The sequence below is a fragment of the Camelus dromedarius genome, chromosome 7, assembly GCF_036321535.1.
Source record: "Camelus dromedarius isolate mCamDro1 chromosome 7, mCamDro1.pat, whole genome shotgun sequence".
Taxonomy (NCBI): Eukaryota; Metazoa; Chordata; class Mammalia; order Artiodactyla; family Camelidae; genus Camelus; species Camelus dromedarius.
Window position 1 is genome coordinate 22,892,426 of NC_087442.1, and position 21,972 is coordinate 22,914,397.

The window sequence follows — 21,972 nt, forward strand, 5'->3', positions numbered from 1 at the left end:
TTGTGTACAGGGAAGTCATGGGCTCTTGGTCCCAATACCAACCTGCCTTCAGTGTCTTTCTCACTCTTTGGGATATTAACCTTGGTTTATTCATCTCCTATAGTTCTTGGTCAGACAGCGAGCTCAGCTGCTTGACTGTTGAAAATGCAAACTCTGATTGAAGTGCCTTCCTCACTGTGTAGCGTAAAGTGACATCCAATCCAGTGTCACCCCGCAGTGACAATCCAACCCAGGCCACTACAGAAGCTGAGGTCCACAGGTAACTGCTCAGCACCCACTTCCTTGGCCTTATAGCATTCAGTCCTCCACTGGCAACTATGGAGGCACTGCTTAAATCTCTATATTTCAACTACATGTTTTACATCTTTTCTACATTTGAGAAAGACAAGACACAGAGACTAGGAGTTTAAGAAGTAATTCTGTTAGGAAATTTGGGGGTCATCTAACCTGTGTAAGTCATCTAACCTATCTGGTTCTCAAGTCCTACAACTATAAAATTAAACGATTGGGCTAAGTGACCTTGAAATTGCCTTTAAGCTCTGAGACTTTTGATTTCAAAGTCAGGGGAAAAGAAATCCCACCAATGTCCTTATAAGAGCAAAATGTTTCAAGATCTCGCTCAGAGTTTAGACTGGGAAAAAAAGCTTCAAGGAAGAGCCTACTGCAGTGGTTGCTAAGGAGACCAGCTGCACAGTGATTCAGGTTATTAAATCAGTAATATCTTCCCAAGTAGTCAGCCATGGTGGCAGAAACACCACCACTAGAGCCATATTCTTTTTGATTGAACTGTATACATCGCGTTTAAATGCAAACCTCCATAGAAGTATTAATCTATTGTTAGCTATTAACAATTGATTACACCAATTTTTAAGCACTGGGACAAGCCAGGTACATTCTGAAGGGAGCAAACGTAGGAGGGAAGATCTAGAATATGTCAAATCTGCCTAGGAGAGGAAGATAAGGTGCAGCTTCACAGGAAGGAATCTCAGATAGTTAGGATGCAGCTTATAAAGATCTGAAGGAATCAAAGGGAAAGGGGCACCATGATGAGGAAAGAGACATGATAAAATCAGAAGCAGGAGGATACTGAGAGTAGCTCATTGAAAAGAGGTGACCAGAATCAACATGCCCAGTACATGCGGTGGGCAGGTAGGAAGAATAACAAAGTTCATTGTCTAAAATCCCAGAATATTTTCCCCTCTAATTCAAGATCTTATAGAGCATGTTCTGGATATTCTAATTCTTAATATTGAGTTATTGAGATCAAAACATAGCAAATTTCTTAGTGTAAGAATAAGGCTACATTTCAACATTTATTTTACAAAGAAACCATCAGAGATTAATATCATCATCCCTAAAGGAGAGTTTTATTTATAATTTTTGAATGAGAATACAAATAGAGAGTTTTAAGTAGCCATGCTTAAGTAGTCATAAAAGCAAAATAGTTTGTTTTATCTGGTTTTACTTTTTCCCAAAGCTATATTAAACACACCTCATGAAAATTATTACACACACTCAGGTAGCTCAGGCACAATTCTTGGATTCATCTTTCTGGGAACTCACATGCTATGGAGATCTGAAGGTTTTTCCTCTCTGTGATGCATTTGGACAAATGCTTTTTGAGTATTTCAGTGAGTTCTTGAATTTTCTTTAATTGCATAAATAATTAGTTTCTTAAAATAAAGCTTTAAACCAAAGAATAAAGTTACCCAATACAAGCTAACTTATTTCATACTTGTATCACTCTCGACAATCACAGAGTGCTCTGTGGTCTAGTCAACTTAGAAAGTATAAATCCAGGGACTGGGACACTCCACCATTAACAGCTTGGCTGGAAATCATTAAGTGCTCTATAGAATATATAAACTTGGACATGATAATTTTTAAGTCAGGTGAAGATCCCTGACATACAGTGTTTGAAATAAAACACCAAATCTATGTATTTGGAATGCATTATAAACATGATAATAAAATCTTAAAGTTGCTCCAGAACTTTTGTCTGTCTCCTGCTTTCAAAGACTCCAAATTTTGATTTTGTTTTCTTCCCTTCTAAGATTTCTTCCCTGAGTTTCAGAATTGTTCACCTTGACATATACATGGGCTATCTAAAAGACACCTAAGTAAGACAGTCCTCACTTTGCATGGTCTCAGTATACACACTTTTTGGTACCAAACTTTAAATTAAATCAGCCTTCCAATAATACAATTCAAATTCCAGTTGCCGTAGTATATTAACTCTTAAGTGATTACAAACTGCTGCAAGCTCTTCAGTCCACAAGTCACTACATAAATAACAGGAACATTTCATCATCAGTGATTTCATTATCAGTTATTAATCATATCACTTATTTCAAAGTCTGTTGAGAACTGATCACTGTGCATTTGCTATTGAGTTTATGCACAGACAGCAAAGCATGTGGTTGTGTTACCTCCCTGTCTCCCAATAATACCCACATTTTATTTTGCAAAAGTGATAACTGAGAAAGAAAACTGTCCAACAAAAAAGAAAGAGCAGCAAGGAAAGGAAAAGCGATAGCTGATAACACTAGAAGTAAAATTAGAATAGAACATAAATGGATTTAAAGAAGAAATAGCTGATCTTGTAATTGTTAAGATTATCTCCCTTTGAAAGACTCTAGATATGCTGCCAGAGGAGCTTTATGATGGCAAATTGATTGACATAAATGAGGAAAGTGACTGTAATGGAAAAGATGATGATGTCCCAGAGGAAATGATGCCAGCAAAGAAGTTCACATTAAAGAAGTTCTCACAAAAATTTCACAGCAGTGGAAGCACAAGAGATCCAGACTTGGAAAGGAATATGACAATTTGCCAAGACATAGAAAAGATGTTTGCTCCATATTATATGACAATAAGAAGAGGATAAGCACTGTTCAATATACTGAATATGACTTTTTTCTTATAGGAAACAAACATTTTAATTTTCAGTGTTTTTAATAAATTACAGTATGTTGAATTTTTTTTTTTTACATTTTCACTTCACTCTGCACTTATAACTCTTCAACAGAAAAGTTTTCTTTAAAGTTTTTGTAAAAATTTCAAGGCACATAGTTTTCCTGTTAGTTTTAAAAATTATTTTGGCCAGTTTCAGCTTGCATAGTCATCTTATGGTCCTGGACTACCATGTGAAGAGAGGACGGCCTATATAACGTTTCCAAAACTAAACTCCTGATCTTCTCCTGAAAATTTGTTCTACTTGCAGTAATTCTCATCTTAGCTCATGGCAAATGCATCATTCCTGCTCCTTAGATCAAAATCCTTGTCATCATCCTTGACTCTTCTCTTCCTTTCACATGTTGAGTCCAACATGTCAGCAGTTCCTGTTGGTTCTGCCAGCAAAATGCATGTAGAATCTGGTCTCTTTTCATTTCCTCTACTGCTACCATCCTGGTCCAGTCATCATCATCTCGGACTCTCACGTTAATTATCGCAACAGAGTCTCTACTGGGTTCAATATTGAACTCTATCTTCTCAAACCAGCAGCCAATGTGATTTAGTTGAAACATAAATCAGAACCTGTCAGCCTTCCTAAGAACCAATCAGTAGCTCTCCATTTCACTCAGGAGAAAAAGCCAAAGTCTAACCAAGGATCTATAACAATCCAAGTAACGTGCACCCACAACCCCTTCCGCTGCCATGTTTCTTCTCTGATCACATTCTTTACTCTTTTTCTGTCCTGCATCAGTCACACTAGCTTCCTTGTTGTCCCTGGAATGTGGTCCTGTCTTAGGATCTCACACTGGTTGTTGCTTCTCTCTAATATGATCCCTCCAAATAACTCCCTTAACAACTTCAAATTGTTGCTAGAGTGGTACTTTCTCAGTAAAGCCTGCCCTAACTACCGTAATGGAAATCACACATCTACACTCTTGCCATCCTCTACTTCTCATTTTCTTTTCCCCACAAGTATTTATCACCTTGTAACAAACTATAATTTTTAAAAAAAATGTATTACTTGTCTTCCCCCACCCTCCTCAATAAAATGGAAGTTCCACAAAGGCAGGGATTTTTGTTGTTTTCTTCCTCATGAATTTCCAGAGCCTTGAATAGTGTCAGACACATAATTGGCACTCAATAAACATTGATTTAGTAAATAAATGTAACAAATTACATGAAGATGGTCTTTAATTTTCACATTATTTAAACTAAGGAATAAAATCTAATGCCATACCATTTATTGAAAATGTACTATGTTCCAGGCAATGGGCTAAGTGCTTTCATAGATTAATCTGTTTAATTCATCTTATAAAAACTTCATAAATTAGAAACTATTATTATCTCTATCTTATAGTCAAGGAAAATGAAACACGTAGAGTTGTAGTAACTTGCTTGAAGTTGAAAACCAGTTAGAATCTGGCTTTCCCATCTCATCTGTGCTCTTATCCACTAGACCAGAAATCTCTTCACTAAAGCATCATATCCAAACATATTTTAGGGAAATATTTCCATCTAAAATATTGAAGCAGTTAATTAAAATATTTTTCTCCTGGACATTGTTTAAATGGACTATTGTTGATAGGCTGTAGGAGAAGGTTAATTCAAGAGATAAATGAAAAAATTCTAAGTTCAGATGACAATACTAAAACTGAGTTGATCACCAGACTCCCAAATGTCAGTGAACTCTGTCATCTACTGCTCTCCAATTCTCTGCATGTCTGGGTTTGGATATGCTTAATTATTGAAGTTAATTTTAATATTTACAAATTATTTTTATATAAATAAATGAGGGATTTTATTTAGAAAGCTCCCAAGCACATACTTATCTTACTGAGACTTAAAGATAATAATATCTTCTTTTAGGTAGAAGGACATATTTCTTAAAAGAAGAATTTTAAATATACTGAAAACAATAAAGGAAGGTGAAGATTCTAATATATCAGGTCTTTGACAATGGAGGAGAGAGAATTATTTACTCTGAGTGGTAACCATCCACCATGCTATAGCTGGAGAGATGTGGGGGTGTGTGTGTGCACACGCGCGTGTGTGTGAGTGATTACTGGAGATAAAGTGGGCTGGTCGTGAAGCTCATTAAGCCCAGTCAGGTCTGGTGATTCTCACAAGATTTCTCCAGCCCTTGGCCTGAACAAATTTGTCTCTGACCTAAGGCTGATGATTCTGATGATTGATTATATTTCTGTCAAGTGAGCTGCTAGCAGTGAGGGATGTGAGTCTCCCTGAATCCCTCGTCATTGCACTCAAGCTTTCCTTTATGTCTGGCACTATCATTGCACTCTGGCCCTTCAATCATCACCTCCACTTTCACCTTCAAAGCTCTCACCAAAGGGTTCCAAAATGTCACAAAGATAAGATATATGAATGTATGGAGGAAATGGAGAATCCTCAGTTTTATTTGTGTTCACCTTAATCTTGCCAGTAAGAAGATAGTGACACATGCTATTTTCTGGTGGCAAGCTACAAGGAAAGGACAATTTGTCACAGGAACATTATATTTTTTTCCGAAGAATAACTGGTTTAACCTCTTGAGAAACTCTCTTCTGTGTGTGTGTGTGTGTCTGTCTGTCTGTGTATTAATGGTAAATCTTGATTTAAATAAAAGATTGGTATTGGTTAGTTTTCTGATTTACCAAAGGATTCTAAATGTATACTCTAATTACAAGAGAAGTATTGTTTTTAAGACAGAGGTTGTTTTGTTTCACTATAACATACATATTTTAGTATAAATTGCACTTTCTAACTTTATTGTCAAGTGGATTATCAGAACAATCATTTGTGATGTACGTACAAGACCTACATTTGGGAGGAGGCTGGACTGGACTAACTCCAAAGAGTCTTTCCAGAATTCGTAACATATTTGCATACTTAAGCAATCAGAAGAAGAAAAGGCAGAGATTGCTCTGGTTTTCCCATTGCCTGTCATGGAAGGCCTGGCATTTCTTGTTTATTTGGTGTGGCCATCAGTTTCTTCAGGCTTTTAGAAGCCATTCTCACAGCAAATTTGCATTGCCTTCTAGGGTCCAGGTCAGGATGTTAAATACACACCCCAGGAGACCGTTTCCATCTTGATAAACTCGCCCTCATCTTCCTCTGCCCTCCTGCCCCAGCACCTTCAGAATCCAGTCCCATATACAGTCTTGTGATCCCTGTTCTGACAAGTTGGCCGGGTCCGACAGCTCCTGCAGCATCCAGTCTTATTCCCCACTTAGCGATTCAGCTCATCTTTGGCCCTCTTATATTGTTTGTCATCCACCTGATACATTTTCATGACCAGTGTTATTTCCTTCCATCAGAACCCCATCCAAGTTTACCATTAATGATTATCTTAAGACTACACCACTACCTTGTGTATCAGTATATCAGGGTGTATCAGTGCTCCATTTACTCCCAGGAAGAGGTCTTCATTGCTAGGCAGGCAACGTGTGACCCAGAGCCAAAATTTTGTCTTAGAATCTGTTTCCCTAACCACTTTCAGTAGCAACAGCAGCAGGTTGGGTTTCCAGGAAAACAGATTCCAAGACACACATTAGCATGCAAGAAGTTAACTGATGACGGCTCTTGGAACAATGCCTGTGTAGAAATGGAAGAGGGTGGAAATGAACAGAGTGGAAATTGGGCTGCAGTGCAGTCACAACAAGGTTTCACCTGTCCCATGGGAACCTCGAAGCTGGACTGGGCCATCAGAGTTGCCCCATGATAACCTATAAAGGAAGTTGGACTTTTATACACTCCCACATCAACCAGTCATGCCTTCAGGAAGGGCGTGTTTCTTTAGGGAAGGTAACTCCTCAGCAGAGGACAGTCAGCTGAGAGGACAGACATCTGAGATGTATCACCCAGCATCAGGGGGATCCTTCAGTCCTGAAGGAGGATCAGGGTGGCAGCACACAGCTTCCCCTAGGACATCTGAACCATCCTGCTTCTGTGGGGAATATAGAATCAACTTCTCTAATTTGGATTATTGTTTCCAGAAAGACTCCCCTCTTTATGTCCATATCACAGACTATGTATTATTTTCATATACTACTGTATATTCCCTGCACTGAAGACAACCACATTTTTTACTGCTACTTCAGTCATTCCACAAGTCTATGCAAAACTTCAGAGAAGGGTCATGTCCATAGAAGCATACACATATTGAGAACAGATGGTATATTTAGAGCATGGAGCTGTGTGTTGGTTGTGCAATTTTCCCTATGGAAACTGTAAGCATAGACACGCTTTGGCTAGTTGAGAATGGCCTCAGTTAGAATTGAAGGAGTCCTTTTGTTCTTCCCAGTTAACAGGCAGAAATCTGGAGTCAAATCTTTTGTGTGTATTTCTTCTATGTTTTTCTAATTGTTCTATATTCAGTCACATTATTTAGCAAACTGTGTGCTGATCAAAATTTGTGATCTCTTTCTCTAACACAATTTAGGCTTCTCTCTTTAACCATTTTGATTTTAATTTCTGTAATTTTGATAGTCATTTGTTTCGTGGATGCCAGACGTGGGAAAAGATCCCAGCAATACCTCCACAGTGCCAAGAGATATTGTTGAAAGCTTAAAGAACAAAAGCTCAGAAAGAGAAGACAGAGATGAACACTGGTTTAGTCAGAAAGCCTCTGCATCTATTACACTCAACACACAGACACACACAATCACCTGTATCCATACATGCTACTGATCAAAGATCAGCTTGTTAATTAGAATCTTGATTTCTCTAACAGAATTAACAATAGCAGATTTTCTTTTGTGGATTTATTTACTTATTTATTTTTGATTTAAAAATTGTAATTATTATTCCTATTTTATACTTTTGAGAGCTTATCATTATTTATTTATAGTTATTAGGTATTAACTCACTGATTAAGATGAAGAACACAACAGAAATGATGTTATAATGTGTACTTCTGGCTAAGATAATGAATGAAGGTGATTGGCCGATATGCCTTAATTAAAATACTAAAAAAAATATGCTTTTGGGTATCACATGGGATTAATTTTTTTCAAAACTTTTTATTTTGAGGTATCTGACTTATAGAAAGTTTCAAGGTTACTAAAAACTCCCTTCACTCTGATTTCCCAAATGTTAACATTTTATAATATTTGCTGTATCCTTTCTCTCTCTTTCCATTTATTATTGTTTATTATGTACCTCTAATTTTTTTCTGAACCATTTCAGAGTAAGTTGCAGACATGATGCCCCCTAACTTTTAACTTCAATATGGCTTCCTATAAACTAATATATTATTTCACATAACTGCAGTGTAATTATCAAACTAGGAAATTAATAATGATATAATACTGTTATATAATCATTATAACTTGTTCAGATTTCACCAATTATCTCCATAATGTCCTGTCAATTTATAATTATCGACAGGCATAATTATGACTGCTTTTCCTTTCTTTAGCAGAGTAACATTTAGTTATGGATCCTTAATACATAAAACCTCTGAAAGTACATACTGTATTTTGTATTTGTGTGCATGTGTAATTTTCTCTGGGAAAGGGTCTATATAACTTCATCAGAGTCTCAAAAAGGTCACTATCCTCAAGTTTATGGACCATTTAACCTCAGGTTAATGGACCACTGAAGGGGGAGGTAAGCGGAGGCTGTATGAGGCCCAGAGGCAGGAGTACAGGGTTTGAGGAGTGCTTGCTCAAACCCAGTGGGGATCTGGGTAAAGAGATTCACATGGTTCTCAAGGTTTGTACCTGGTTCTGTTTCATGCAATATGGCCTGAGAACAGATAGCATTTGAGATATAAATCCTCAAGGCAGGGGTATATAGTGTGTTTCCAGGGGCTTTACAGAACAGATGTCAAGAAGGAATTAGACATCTAAGATTTATTGGGAGAAGTGCCAGTAAAGGAAAAAAGAGAGGCACCAGGACAAGGTAGAGGGAGCTTATAGGCAGTGATGCAGGTCTGACACCTGTGAAGGAGAAGGGGAAGAATGGAGGATTGTGTACAAAGAGTGTCAGACTGCAGGATTCTAAGAAAATTCAGCCAGGCTAGTGGTGAGTCTCTGAGCTAAAGTCCTCCATAAGAGGGGTCCCAGGTGGGGCAAGAATGGACCGCTTTGGTACCCCTACTATGTTTTTACATTGATGGAAGCAGTTAATCGGAAGTATGACCTTGGAATAAACACAGTGTTGGATCCACAGTACAGCAGCTGGGTCCTTTAGACAGCTACGTTCCCTTAGCAGATAAGCAATGCATTTCACACTGGTGAGTCCATCCGGTTCCCCTGCGTCACTATCTGCGGTACCTGGAGCTTGCTAGTCGTCAACGTGATAAGGGTACAGTCAAGCAGATAAGCAGTACACACTCTCTTTCAGGAGACCTGGCAAACCACAGGCACTCCATAAATTATAGTTGAATAAATGTCACTATGGGCACCCATGTCCCATATGGGGTTCTAAGTAGCACAAAAAATATCTATGTCTCAATACTAACACTCCTATTTATGTTAAATCATTTGAAGTGGCACGCAATTGCAATTACGTTAATAGGAATAGATACTGTCAAAGAGATCTTATAGAGTTGACCTCAATAGCTTTATTTATTTAAAAAAAAAACTTCAAAAGTGTTGCTGGATTTTTCCATTTGTTTCTGTTGGTTTCCTTTTATCAACCGAAACTTACTTTTGCTTTCGTTACAATTTACATTACAGTGAAAATACACATCTGAACCTATGATCCACATGCAAATGCAGAGTTCTTTCAGAATTTGTGAATATTTTTCAGCTGCTTTGTGATAGGAAGCCAATTATGTACAATATATCATAGAGAGGAAGCAGTTACATTCATTTTCTTGGGCACTGAGAAATTTGATAAGGTTGACACTTGGCACATTGAGCTGTGATAACAGTTAATTTTTTAAACGGCATAAAATATAGGGCAGTTGAATTGAAGCCATTTGTTTTTAAATTGTTGGAAATTGCATTACCTTAGATGCTTTCCAATGACAAGAGGGAGTGAAAAAATTAATTTAGAAATCTGTTCTAAATGCAAAATGAGTACTAGGCTCATTCAATTAAAACAAAACACTTCATTCTAAGAATAAACCCACTCCTGGAACCTAGCGATTAGCTTCACATGGGGCTGGACCTTCGTGAAACTGTGAAGAAGGCAAAGTCTTCTCACAGTGCATGATGTTTTTACTGAATTCTTTTCCATTTCAAAATGATGCTTCTTTTCCTTTCTTTTTTTTTCTACAAGGCAACCAATACCCACATTTCTTCTCCTTTTCTTCATTAAAATATCCTCTCAGGGATACCAGATGAATTTAACAATACTCTAAGAGAGATGACTTACAATTTTAATGCATGGAGTTTCCATCCATTTATTCATTGGGCATCTCTAATGGGACAAAGGCTGTACACTCTACTCACCATATCATGTGCCCATTGGGAAGTCATGTACTGGGCTCAGCAGTGGTACAAAAGGGGCTTCACTTGAACTTGAAGCAAATTTGCCCCGTGGGTGTGCTGAGTTGTGGTAGGTGGGGTGAAATTCAGTCAGAAGTAGCAGCACAGCCAACAATAGGCAGGTGGGAACAGAGTGATGTCTCTGGGACATTGTAAGTGATACATGGAGTCTAGAGCAAGTGACATGGTAACAACATGTCCTGCATTTTCTGGGGTCACCCTAGTTCACACTTGTTGTCCTGGCATAATTAATAACAATACTTGCTTTTGGTCCCAAATGTTCAGTTTGGACATTATATGATCACTTTGAGCACAGAAAAAATCGTGAGAGATGAATGCTAAGGTTGCAGAGATAGGCAGGGATTATATTTTGGGTACATCATATGCTAAGCAAGGCATTTGAACTTCACTTGAAGGCAGTAGGAAACTTCCACTTCATCTAAACTTAAGAAATTAAAAAAAACCCACAAAACCCCTGAGGTCTAATTGTGAACTATCAGACATCAGTAAAATGGAGGAGGCATTACAACAGGATCATTTCCTGATAACATCATTCATGCCATGTAAATAACCTCTCATTTCAAACACTGGTATTCCTATAGCTATGTCTCTATCTTCACATATAAACATTAAAGCCTGACAGCTTGGCTATTGGCTTTATTATTTTAAACATCAATGTAAACAAAAAATTATTGGAATATCTACTAAACAAAAAAGGTTCCTTGTGTATTGCTTTCAGATATATCAATGGGAAGGATTATGCCTCAGTGAATTGGTAAAGAACATTGGTAATGGATTTAAACAGCCATGGAGTACGTTAAAGAATTTTAAGAAAGTACAAATATTTAAAATAAAGAGGAAAAAATTACAACTCATTCTCAAGATTTTCTTTCCTTTCTCCAAGGTGAAATTCTGCAAGTGCCTGTCACATAAACCTACAGGTCCCCTGAGATGAGACATCCTAGGTCACCTCAGCAGAGACCCATCCTTTCCTGGATTTAATTAAGGCTCTGCGGTGAAAAATATCTTTCCAGTGACTCCAGAGAGCTCAGTGGAAGCTGTGGAAAATGAACAGGATAAACACGAAGTAGCACTGACCATTTTATAATAATTCCAGTGATGTCTCAGAACTGCACATTGAGTTTTAGTAAACACAGTTTGCTGATCCACATCAGGAATTTTGCTGCAACAACAAATTACAGCTATGTGTACAGAGACCCGAACACGAGTGAGAAGAAGAGAAAGCCACAAGCATATTTATAAGAGGAGAAATTCTGAGCTCATACTTGGGTGGGATAGTAGAAATGATTTGTGTTTCATTTCTTTGGGTATATTCTAATACTGCATTTGTTATCTCAGACACAAGCTTTAATTTTCTCCCATAAAATACATATTATTATCTCTTTTTAACATAAATTCTTTGCAATGATATAAAGGCACATGTTATTTTGAGATAAATTCTAACTGTTCCTTAAGTAGCAGAAATGGGGCAAAGAGAAGGTAGGATAATGGTGGTATAGTGAAAGTTGGAGGTCTGTGTTTACCAACAAAGCACTTTTCAGGGGGCTGAATTGCCCTCAAATTCATTTGTCTAATCAAAAAATGGGCAGAAAATATAAACAGACATTTGTCCAGTGAAGACATACAGATGTCCAATAAGCACATGAAAAGATGCTCAATATCGCTAATTATCAGAGAAATGCAATACAAAACTACAATGAAGTATCACCTCATACTGGTTAGAACAGCCATCATTAAAAAGTCAAACAATAAATGTTGGAGAGGGTGTGGAGAAAAGAGAAACCTCCTACACTGTTGGTGGGAACGTAATTTGGTGCTGCCACTATGGAGAATAATATAGAGATTCTTTTAAAAAACTAAAAATAGAGTTACCCTGTGATCCAGCAACCCCATTCCTGGGAAAATATTTGGAGGAAACTGTAATTTGAAAATATATATGCACCCCTATGTTCATAGAAGCACTATTTACAATAGCCAAGACATGGAAGCAACCTAAATGTCCATTGACAGATGATTGGATAAGAAGTTGTGGTATACAAAAACAGACATATGGATCAATGGAACAGAACAGAGAGCCCAGAAATAAGCCCACACACCTACGGTCAATTAATCTTCGACAAAAGAGGCTAGAATATACAACGGACAAAAGACAGTGTCTTTGGCAAGCGGTGTTGGGAAAGCTGGACAGCTGCATGTAAATCAGTGAAGTTAGAACACTCCCTCACACCATACACAAAAATAAACTCACAGTGGCTTAAAGATTTAAACAGAAGACAAGATACCATAAAGCTCCTAGAAGAGAACACAGGCAAAACATTCTGTGATACAAATTGTAGTAATTTTCTCCTAGGTCAATGTACCAAGGCAATAGAAATAAAAGCAAAAATAAACAAATGAGACCTAATTAAACATATAAGCTTTTGCACAACAAAGGAAACTATAAACAAAATGAAAAGACAACCTACAGAATGGGAGAAAATATTTGCAAATGATGCAACTGACATAGGCTTAATATTCAGAATATACAAATAACTCATACAACTCAATAACAAAACAAAACAAAACAAAAAAACAACCCAATCAAAAAATGAGCAGTTGACCTAAGCAGACATTTTTCTAATGAAGACACAGAGATGGCCAATAGGCACATGGAAAGATGCTTAATGTCACTAAAAATTAATGGTAATCTCCTTGATGCTACTTAAGTCTACCTTTCTCTGGTCATTTCTTCTGTTCTTCTTACTAGACCATTTATGCTTTTTCTGTCACAGGTGATTCAGAATTTGGCATGGGATTTTGAACTGTAATAAATCTCTTTACATGACTTGATTTATTCTACTAAATAGAATTGTCTACGTTTTGGATTCTTCTGGTGATTCTGAATTTCCATAATTTCTGTTAATTTGAAGATAAGTTCAAAGACTGAGTCATTAAATAGATGTTTAGTTTGGTAATTCTGCAAGATTTTCATTCTTCAGATTCAATATTTTCTGAATTTCATCTACAACCTATAGAATTATATTGACTTTCTAAGGTATGAAAGAGTGTAACTTAAGTTTTTTGTACAATAAAAACTAGATAATGATACTTAAAACTATTGTAAGTAAAAAGGAATTCATGTTCTGTTGCCAGAAATAGAAAGTTTTAAAAAGGAAAAAAAAAATCCTTAGTCACTCATTTTGAAGAAGCCAGAGGGGGAAAATATTATGACGTTCAGAGAAAAAGTATTGCCCAGAAACAACCATAGATTAACAGTGCTGTTTCTTTCTAAAAAATACCCCAAGATGAATGACCCATTCATCATATTACTGAAACTTGATAGAAAGATCCCTTAAAAATATTTAGCCTCTCTTGTTCTGATTCTATATTCACAAAACAATTGGAATCCAACCTAATTTTGGAGTTTGTGTCAAATTCTCCATCAGAAAGAGATATGGGCAGACGGAATAATACAAGTTTGCTAACAAGTTATCAAACAATGAATTAGCACCTGGATCACAAATTATTCTCTTATGAGTTTGCCTATAATAAGTTAGCTTCTCATGGTTAATTCAAACATGTATATACACTGATACAGTTAAGAACAGTGTGGCAGTTAAGATGGGAGGCCCTTGAGTCTGACTCTGTATTAGCAGGCTACCTAAGAGCTACATGTCCTTGGGCAAATTAAGAGATAGTCTCCTTATCAGGAAAAGAGGGCTAATAATACATACTTTAAGGAGTTGTTGTGAGAATAAGGTAACAGAAGAAGTATGTTAGCATATATAAAATTCTTAGAAAAGTGGCACATGGTAAATGCTCACTAAATATTAACTGTTGCTACTACCACTATTAACTTCTTATCATTTAAACTTACTTATCTACTTACTGTAATCATAAACAATAGAGCTTTAATGATTCCCAGCTTAAATAGCCTGTTAGTCTTACCAATACCTATGTAAGTGGAATCCAGGGTGGAAAAAGATATCTTCTTTGATAAAACCAACATGTGTTATTAAGCATCTTGCTCGGATCAAGTTGAAATAATTATATATAGATAAACAATCCATATCTTATTTTACTGCTTAATTATTTAGTGATATATCGCTTTGGTTCTCTAACCTGAGCTTTAACCAATACATGTTCTTTTGTTCTTTGGCATCATCCATGTGCACTATGTTTCTTTCTTACAATTAGAATAGCAATTAAAGTGAAGCAAGCAAAAGTAAGCTCATTGTATTACAATGTGAGGTCACTTCCATAAGATTGGCACTTGCTGAGTATTTTACCACAATAAAATTGCAGACAATTTGCTTTCACTTTATGACAATTAAGAGAGTACTCCATTATTTCAAGCTTTGATTAAGGGAGTTTATCTCAATAAATGCGAAAAAAGGCACTCTGGTGCTTTGCGAAGTTAAGTCATTTCTTACCCAAAGTGGGAGGTTTAAGTCAAAATGTTTCTGTTTCAGAATTCTGGTGTCCTAATTATCCACATATTTCTGCTCTAAAAACACCGAAGAAAGATATACTTCCTTTGTAATGTGAGCAAAGCAGTGTCCCAGAGAAAGTTCATCACAGTTTCAACCTAAAGAGACCTCTTCCATTACACACAGATGTCCAATAAGACAGTATTCTTTTTCTCTCATTTCCTGATAATTGTATTGAAATATCACTCACGTACAGTGTAAGGCTGTGAAGAAGATTGCATGATGATATAATAGGCTAGAGCTGGGGTTTGCAATGTTAACTTTAAAGAAAAGGAAGTTCTAAGTTGTTTCACGCACAATGAAATAGTTAATAAGCAAAACTCAAGAGATAGGAATCATAAAAACCTAAAGTATGATCAATTTCAGTTTTTAGACAGAGAACTGAATTCTTAGTAGCCAACTGATCCACTCACATGTTCAACGAATATTTGTTTTAATTTCAGCCAGAGAGATCCCCAGTCCCAGGGACCAAAGGTGAGCTTGGGAAAGTGAGAGAAGCCAGAGAAGTAAGTAGAGGCTCAACTGTGGGATGACCTTTGGGGCTGGGTCAAGGGAAGACACTATGGAACTACAAGACAGCTTAAAGTAGAAAAATATCTTGACCAAAAAAGTTGGTTTCATAGCGTATAGAGGAAGATGAAAAATGTATTTTATTTATGGGTTTAATGTAAATTTAACTTTAACTATTAGATATATTTCTAAATTTGAGTTAATTAGAAAGTTATCTTCTTATGTAAAAAAATCAATGACACATAACCTATTTTGAGACCTGAGACACTTCTAACTTTCGGCAGAGCATGAAGGGGAAAAATAATGTGGTTGGAAAAAAAGTAAAAGTGATATTAAAAACAAAATTTGGACTCACTTGTCTCATATTTTTTCATCCGGATACCATCACTGATAAAGGATAAGTTTCATATAGTCTTTTTTAAAAAATTGAAGTATAATCAGTTACAATGTGTCAATTTCTGGTATACAGCATAATGTTTCAGTCATATATATATATATATACACATACATATATTCTTAAACGCCAGTGATAACTGACACAAAGTTCATAAGACTATCTCTATAATACAGAGAAATGAACCAGGAGGCTCTCCCATACAGCAGAGCTTGGGCAGCCAGCCTGTCATACAAAAAGGCAAACTGGGATCTCTCCTGTGTTCTGGCAATTTCATATATTCAAAGGTGGGATGAATGCTACAGTTAATATGATGTAAGCATGTAAATGCTACATCAGGCTGCTCAACGATTACTGATCTGCATATATACAGACTGAAGAGATGAATCCATCAACGGCTCTAAGAAGATTCTGCAACATCTGTGCAATAGTAAAGTATATCCCAACTTTGAAGCAAGTGAAATTTAGTTTTAAGTCCCTATTTCTACCCTTCTGTATCCTCTTTTCTGCTCTCTCCTCTTTCTGCCTGACAAATCTGAAGTTGCCCCTGAATGCTCAAGCTTCATAGTTACAATGCCCAAAGATGCTTGTTTCACTGTACTCTGGACAGTTTCTACCCGAATCAAAATTTGTCATTCCTAAGAGTAAGCAAGCATCTATGGTCTTACTAAGCATTTAATTAATTCATATAATAGTTAGATGATTGAAAAATGATAAATGATACTCTGTCAGATGATATTTATATCTCACATAAAGGGCTTCCATTCTTTAACTGAGTATGTGAGGAGTAACTGAATTGCAACTCTTCTGGTAAAGTCAGTGGGGTAGGGAGGTTTGCAGGTGCTGATTTCTCTGAGCATCTCACGTCATACAAGATGGGAAGCTACTGATTTTGCTCATGAGTGCTCAGGGCTTTGTCCCTGGGTCACCATTTAGAGTTGATTAAGCCTATCCAAAAAGCATCTGTTATCAAATCTTAATATATATACACAGCAAAATATATAGTGAGATTGAATTTAATTTCTCCTACGAAAGAGAGCTTAATATCCTCTTAATGAGGTTGAACAGTTGTAGAGCATGGCCATCTTTATAAACTGATGCTCTGCAAATATTTATAAGAAATTATTTCTTGTAAGACTTGAATTTCAGTGAATTTTAAGAACAACTGCAGTTTTGTAAGTTGTTACTGTGCTTTAATATGATGTGTATTAAGGGATGTTTCAAATTTAGTGTCTGCTGTGTCTTACTGAAAATCCAGTGATTTTCAGAACCACTATAATGTATAATTGTCCCTAATGGTGAATATATAAGTCATTTACAATTCTGTGATGAACTATGAAATTGACTCGGTTATGAGGATGTAATGGTTTAAAAGTATACGGGGAGTTCTATTTAAGTGCCAAATTTCAGGAAACTGGATAGGGAACAACATTTTACAGAACTACTTTGTTTCAGTGAAAATTAATTAAACATTTTTTTTGTAATTCCTTCTTAATACAGAGGATATTTATTTAGACTGAGATATAATTTACTCAGAAATGATTTCAATAATTACTAGGAGGGCAACGATCTTGATAATTTTGTCCTAATTCCTGGCTAATGTTAATGAAGTTAAGTATATTCTCTTTGCTCTTAGGAATTTCATGATTATGCCAGGTATCTCTTAAGAGATGGACTAAGCTGACAAGTTGATCACATATCATGAAACTTATTAACTGAAACCGTATTTTTATTAGGTCATATCCTCATGTGAATGATTTTGGGTTTTCATTCTATTATAGAAGATAATTCTAGGTCCCTACTCACAAATGTCAAAAGAGAGGTCTAGAAGGTTGGTTCCAGAAGTAGGTGTGTTACCGAAGGACAAACCTGGTATTTGGTGCTAGTTTCGACGGTTGGATTTAGGGAAGCTGATATCTACAAGAATTGAGATTGGGGCTAGTCACCAATCCAGGTAAACTGAGGTCTTAGTGTAGGAAGATCATAAACAGACCCTGGGAAAGCTACACGCAGTACACGATCTGAAAACTATAGGACGATCAACTTACTACGTATGAGCATTAGCTATATAGTATTTTGACAGTTTCTCCTCACCAAGGTAACAAATAAATATCCAGTCTTTATTGTTACTGCAACATTTAAAGGATCATCATCTTTTCCTGTAGGCAGTGGCCACAGTAAAGCTTAGATGGTTTAAGATAAAATCCTTGAAAATAATTGAAGCTGGGCGATCTTTCCAAGAAAGGACCTTGAAGTCACTTTTGAAGACATGTGTATTCCAAAACCTAGAAAATACTTTTCTCTAGTATTTTTGTTAAATATCTATTCATACATTTTTTAATTTTTTAATTGGGCTGTCTGCCTTTTTTATTGTTTGTTCTATTCTGGATACAATTCCTTTGCTATATACATGTGTTGAAAATATATTTCCCACTCTGTGGCTTCTTTATTCACTTTCTCAGTGAAGTCTTTTGATGAAAAGGAGTTCTTAATATTAGTGTACTTCTATGGCTGGGGATATTGTGTTTAGCACATTAAATATTTGCCTATTCCAAAGTCATGAAGATTTTTTTCTCTTTTTTTTGAAGGATTCAATGTTATATTTTTTCACATTAAGGATCTACAACATATCTGGCTTTTTTAGTACTGTGTGGGGTAGAGGACAGACAGATTATTACTTTTCCCATATAGATGGACAATTATCCACGCACTGTTTACTAAAAATACCATTTTCTTACTGCACTATATGTAAGCTTTGTCATAAATATAGGCAGGTCTGTTCTGAGCTTTCTATTTCACTAGTATGTGTGTCTACCTTTGGGAACCTATTGTGCTGCATTAACAACTAGTAGGTCTTAAAATCTTTCAGTATAATTCTTCCAACTTGGATGACTTCTTCAACATTGTCTTGACTTCTCTAGGTTATTTGAATTTCCATATAATTTTTTTTTATATAATCACCATGTTAATGCTCAGAAAATATATCTAGGAATTTGATTGGGATTGCATTTAATCTATATATCCATTACAGAAAAAAATGACATTTTTCAATATTGAGTTTTCAAATCCATGAGCAAAGTATTTGTTTTTCTATTTATTTTTGTCCTCTTTAATTTTACTCAGTAAAGTTTGTAGTTTGGGAGGTAAAATCTTACATAGCTTTTATTATATGAAAATTAGACAAATTAGTTCTTAGGCATTTGATATCTTTATTCTATTGTAAATGGGATTTTAAAATTTATATCTCTTTCCTGGCAAAATAGAAATATTAGCTCTAGTCTTCCTCCTTAAAACTAAAAACCCGCAGAAATACAACCCGGCAGGCGTAGGAAGTCTCTTTAATGTGGAAACAGAAGGTGTGTTCCCTAGGGACCTTGAGACCCCAGAAAGGCAAGGCAGGGAATTCCTTGGTTTTCCCATACATCCCAGATAGTGCAGTCCAGAGACCTCAAACCCAGAACTGTCAACAGGCACAAAGAAATCTTCAAGAAAAGCGTTTTCTCTTGCCAGAGGACGGGGGAAAATGTGACCTAAAAACATAAAGCCTTTTTGGCAATACCTACCCTACTTCAGCCAAAACACCTACAAAATATTTGTACCCCCACCCCGAATCGTTGTGGCCCGGACACGTGGTGTGGAACCTGCGCAGTGGCCACAGGTGGGATCTCCGAGGCCTGCGGTCAGGTGGAAAGACGTCGGCCCTCACTGCCCTGTAAGTACGCGGATGAGAATCAGGCTCGCTACATTAAGAACTTGCGGAATGCGTGGCCATCCAGAGCGTGTCCTCTCAGACCGAGAAGGCGGAGATCTGGAGGATGATGGACGTCGCCAACGCCGACATCAGGCAGCTGGGGAAATCGGGAACCAGAAGCTCCCCGATGGCTCGGAGATACCGCTTCCTCCTCTTTTACTCGGCAAACTGGGCTCAGACCCTCAGAAGAAAACGGCGTGCATCTGTGGACATCTGGACGTGCAGCCGGCATGGGAGAGGAGCAACGGACAATAAGGGGCAAGTAGCCTGCTGGATGAGCACCCTGGAGGTTTTTCAGAAAACCAATCATGACGTTCCCATCAGCGTCCGCTTCTGTCCGGAAGGCATGGAGGAATCTGGCTCTGAAGGACTGGACATGCTGTTTTTTGCCCAGAAGGACACATTCTTCAAGGACGGGGACTACGTCTGCAACTCTGACAACTACTGGCTGGTGAAGAACAAGGCCTGCATCACGGGACATCTGCTACTTTTTCATCGAGATGGAACGCAGCACAGAGACCTGCACTGGGGCGCGTGCAGTGGCTCCCATGCACAAGGCCATGACCGACCTCATCGCCTGACAGGCTCCCTGGTGGACAGTAAGGGGAAGGTCCTCATCCCCGGCATCAACGAGGAGGTGGCCCCCATGACGGAAGAGGAGCTGGAGCTCAACAAGACTGACATGGACCTGGAGGAGTACGCCAGGGACGTGGGGGCAGAGACCCTGCTGCACAACTGCAAGAATGACACCCTGATGCACAGACGGCGGTCCCGTCCCTCTCCCTCCACGGACTGAAGGTGACTTCTCTGGGTCGGGGGCCAAGACCGTGATTTCTTGGAAAGTGATCGGCAAGTTCTCCAACAGGCTTGTGCTGAACATGACTCCTGGCCAGCCAGCAGGTCACAAGTTACTTGACTAAGAAGTTTGCGGAACCGCACAGCCCCAACAAGTTCAAGGTGTATATGGGCCACGGAGGGAAAGAAAACCTGGGGGTCCGACTTCAACCACTCCCTTTACATGGCTGGGAGAGGAGCCCTGAAAACAGTTTTTAGTGTTAAGTCAGACTTGACCAGGGTAGCAGTATTCCTGTGCCTTTGATGTTTGAGGAGGCCACAGGGGAGAATGCCATGCTGTTGTCCGATGGGTCAGCTGACGTTGGAGCCCACTCCCAGAATGAAAAGCTCGACAGGCAAAATTACATTGAAGGAACCAAGATGCTGGCGACGGACCTGTCTCAGCTGAAGAACTGAGCACCGCCCCACCCCCGCCACAGGGAGTTTGCCCTCCACCCTCACGTTCTTCCCATCTCTCAGAAAAGCGTAAGCCCAACTCTCTCCTTTTCTTGTCTTCAGAGTCCAGAGTGCTCACCATTACACGATGGAACCGCTCCTTTTCCTGTCTTCAGATTCTGCAGACTTCAAGTGGACCTGAGAGCACCCACCTGTCTCAGGATGGAGTTACTTGTACCCGGCAGTGATAAACGTTCAGTCCTGGGGGTAAACGAACCCAGATGACAGCTGAATTCTCACCAGTGGTCAGCATGACTTTGGCTCCAGAAAACAGGCGAGACCTAAAAGCCCAACTTCTTCTGTAGGAAGTTCCAGTTGACATCCACTTGGGATAAAGAGGACCTGGTGCTTCCTGGTCTCACCTCTGCCCCAAGTCAGGGTCGTGCACACTTGGAACATGTAGTGATGGGCACCTGATGTCTCCAGGGCCACCCGTTTTGATCCCTTGCTGTCTCGTGGGCATTCTGTCCTTTTGTCCAGACCTTAACCATTACTGGTGTTCCACATCTCCTCTTTATTACAATCCCCTCCAAACCTAAACCTAACTGGGAGAGTTATGCGGTCTCAATCTGTGTTGCTAAATAAAAAGTAAAAACAGGAAAAAAAAAAGTACTCATATCAAAAGGCACTGCATATTAATACGGAAGGTTGATTTTCCAGCCCATTTCCCTCTTATCCTTAGGGAATCGGGTGGCATAGTCACAAGCAGATTCCCCTGTAGGGGTGGTATCTCCAAGGGTACACGGGGAGTTGATCTTCATTCCCCTCCTGGCAGAAGCAGGCAATGCTCTAATGCCTCCCCAGGGTGGCGTTAGTGGGTTGTAGCAGGAGCTGGGCCTCCACACCCACCCAGCCTCCCTTGGAGCAAGGAGGAGCCAAGCAGAGTTCTGTTCTCTGAAAGACACTTTTAAGAAAACAGACTACAGAGTGAGAGACAATATAATTTATACAATGGGCATAGCTTACTTGTATCCAGAATTTGTAAAGAATATATAAAGAACATTTATGACTGAATAATAAGACAAACAGCCCAATAAAAAACTTCAACACATACTTCACAGAAGGGATAAAAATGACCAATAAGCACTTGAAAGGCTGCTTCTATTGTTATCGGGGAAATGCAAATTAAAACTGGAAGAGATACAG

At 38.1% G+C, this 21,972-nt stretch overlaps 1 pseudogene; it reads left to right on the forward strand.

The window, feature by feature from the left end:
- Window positions 1-19,514: 19,514 nt before the first annotated feature.
- On the forward strand, window positions 19,515-20,787 carry LOC105085428 (cytosolic non-specific dipeptidase-like; annotated as a pseudogene).
- Window positions 20,788-21,972: the final 1,185 nt, after the last annotated feature.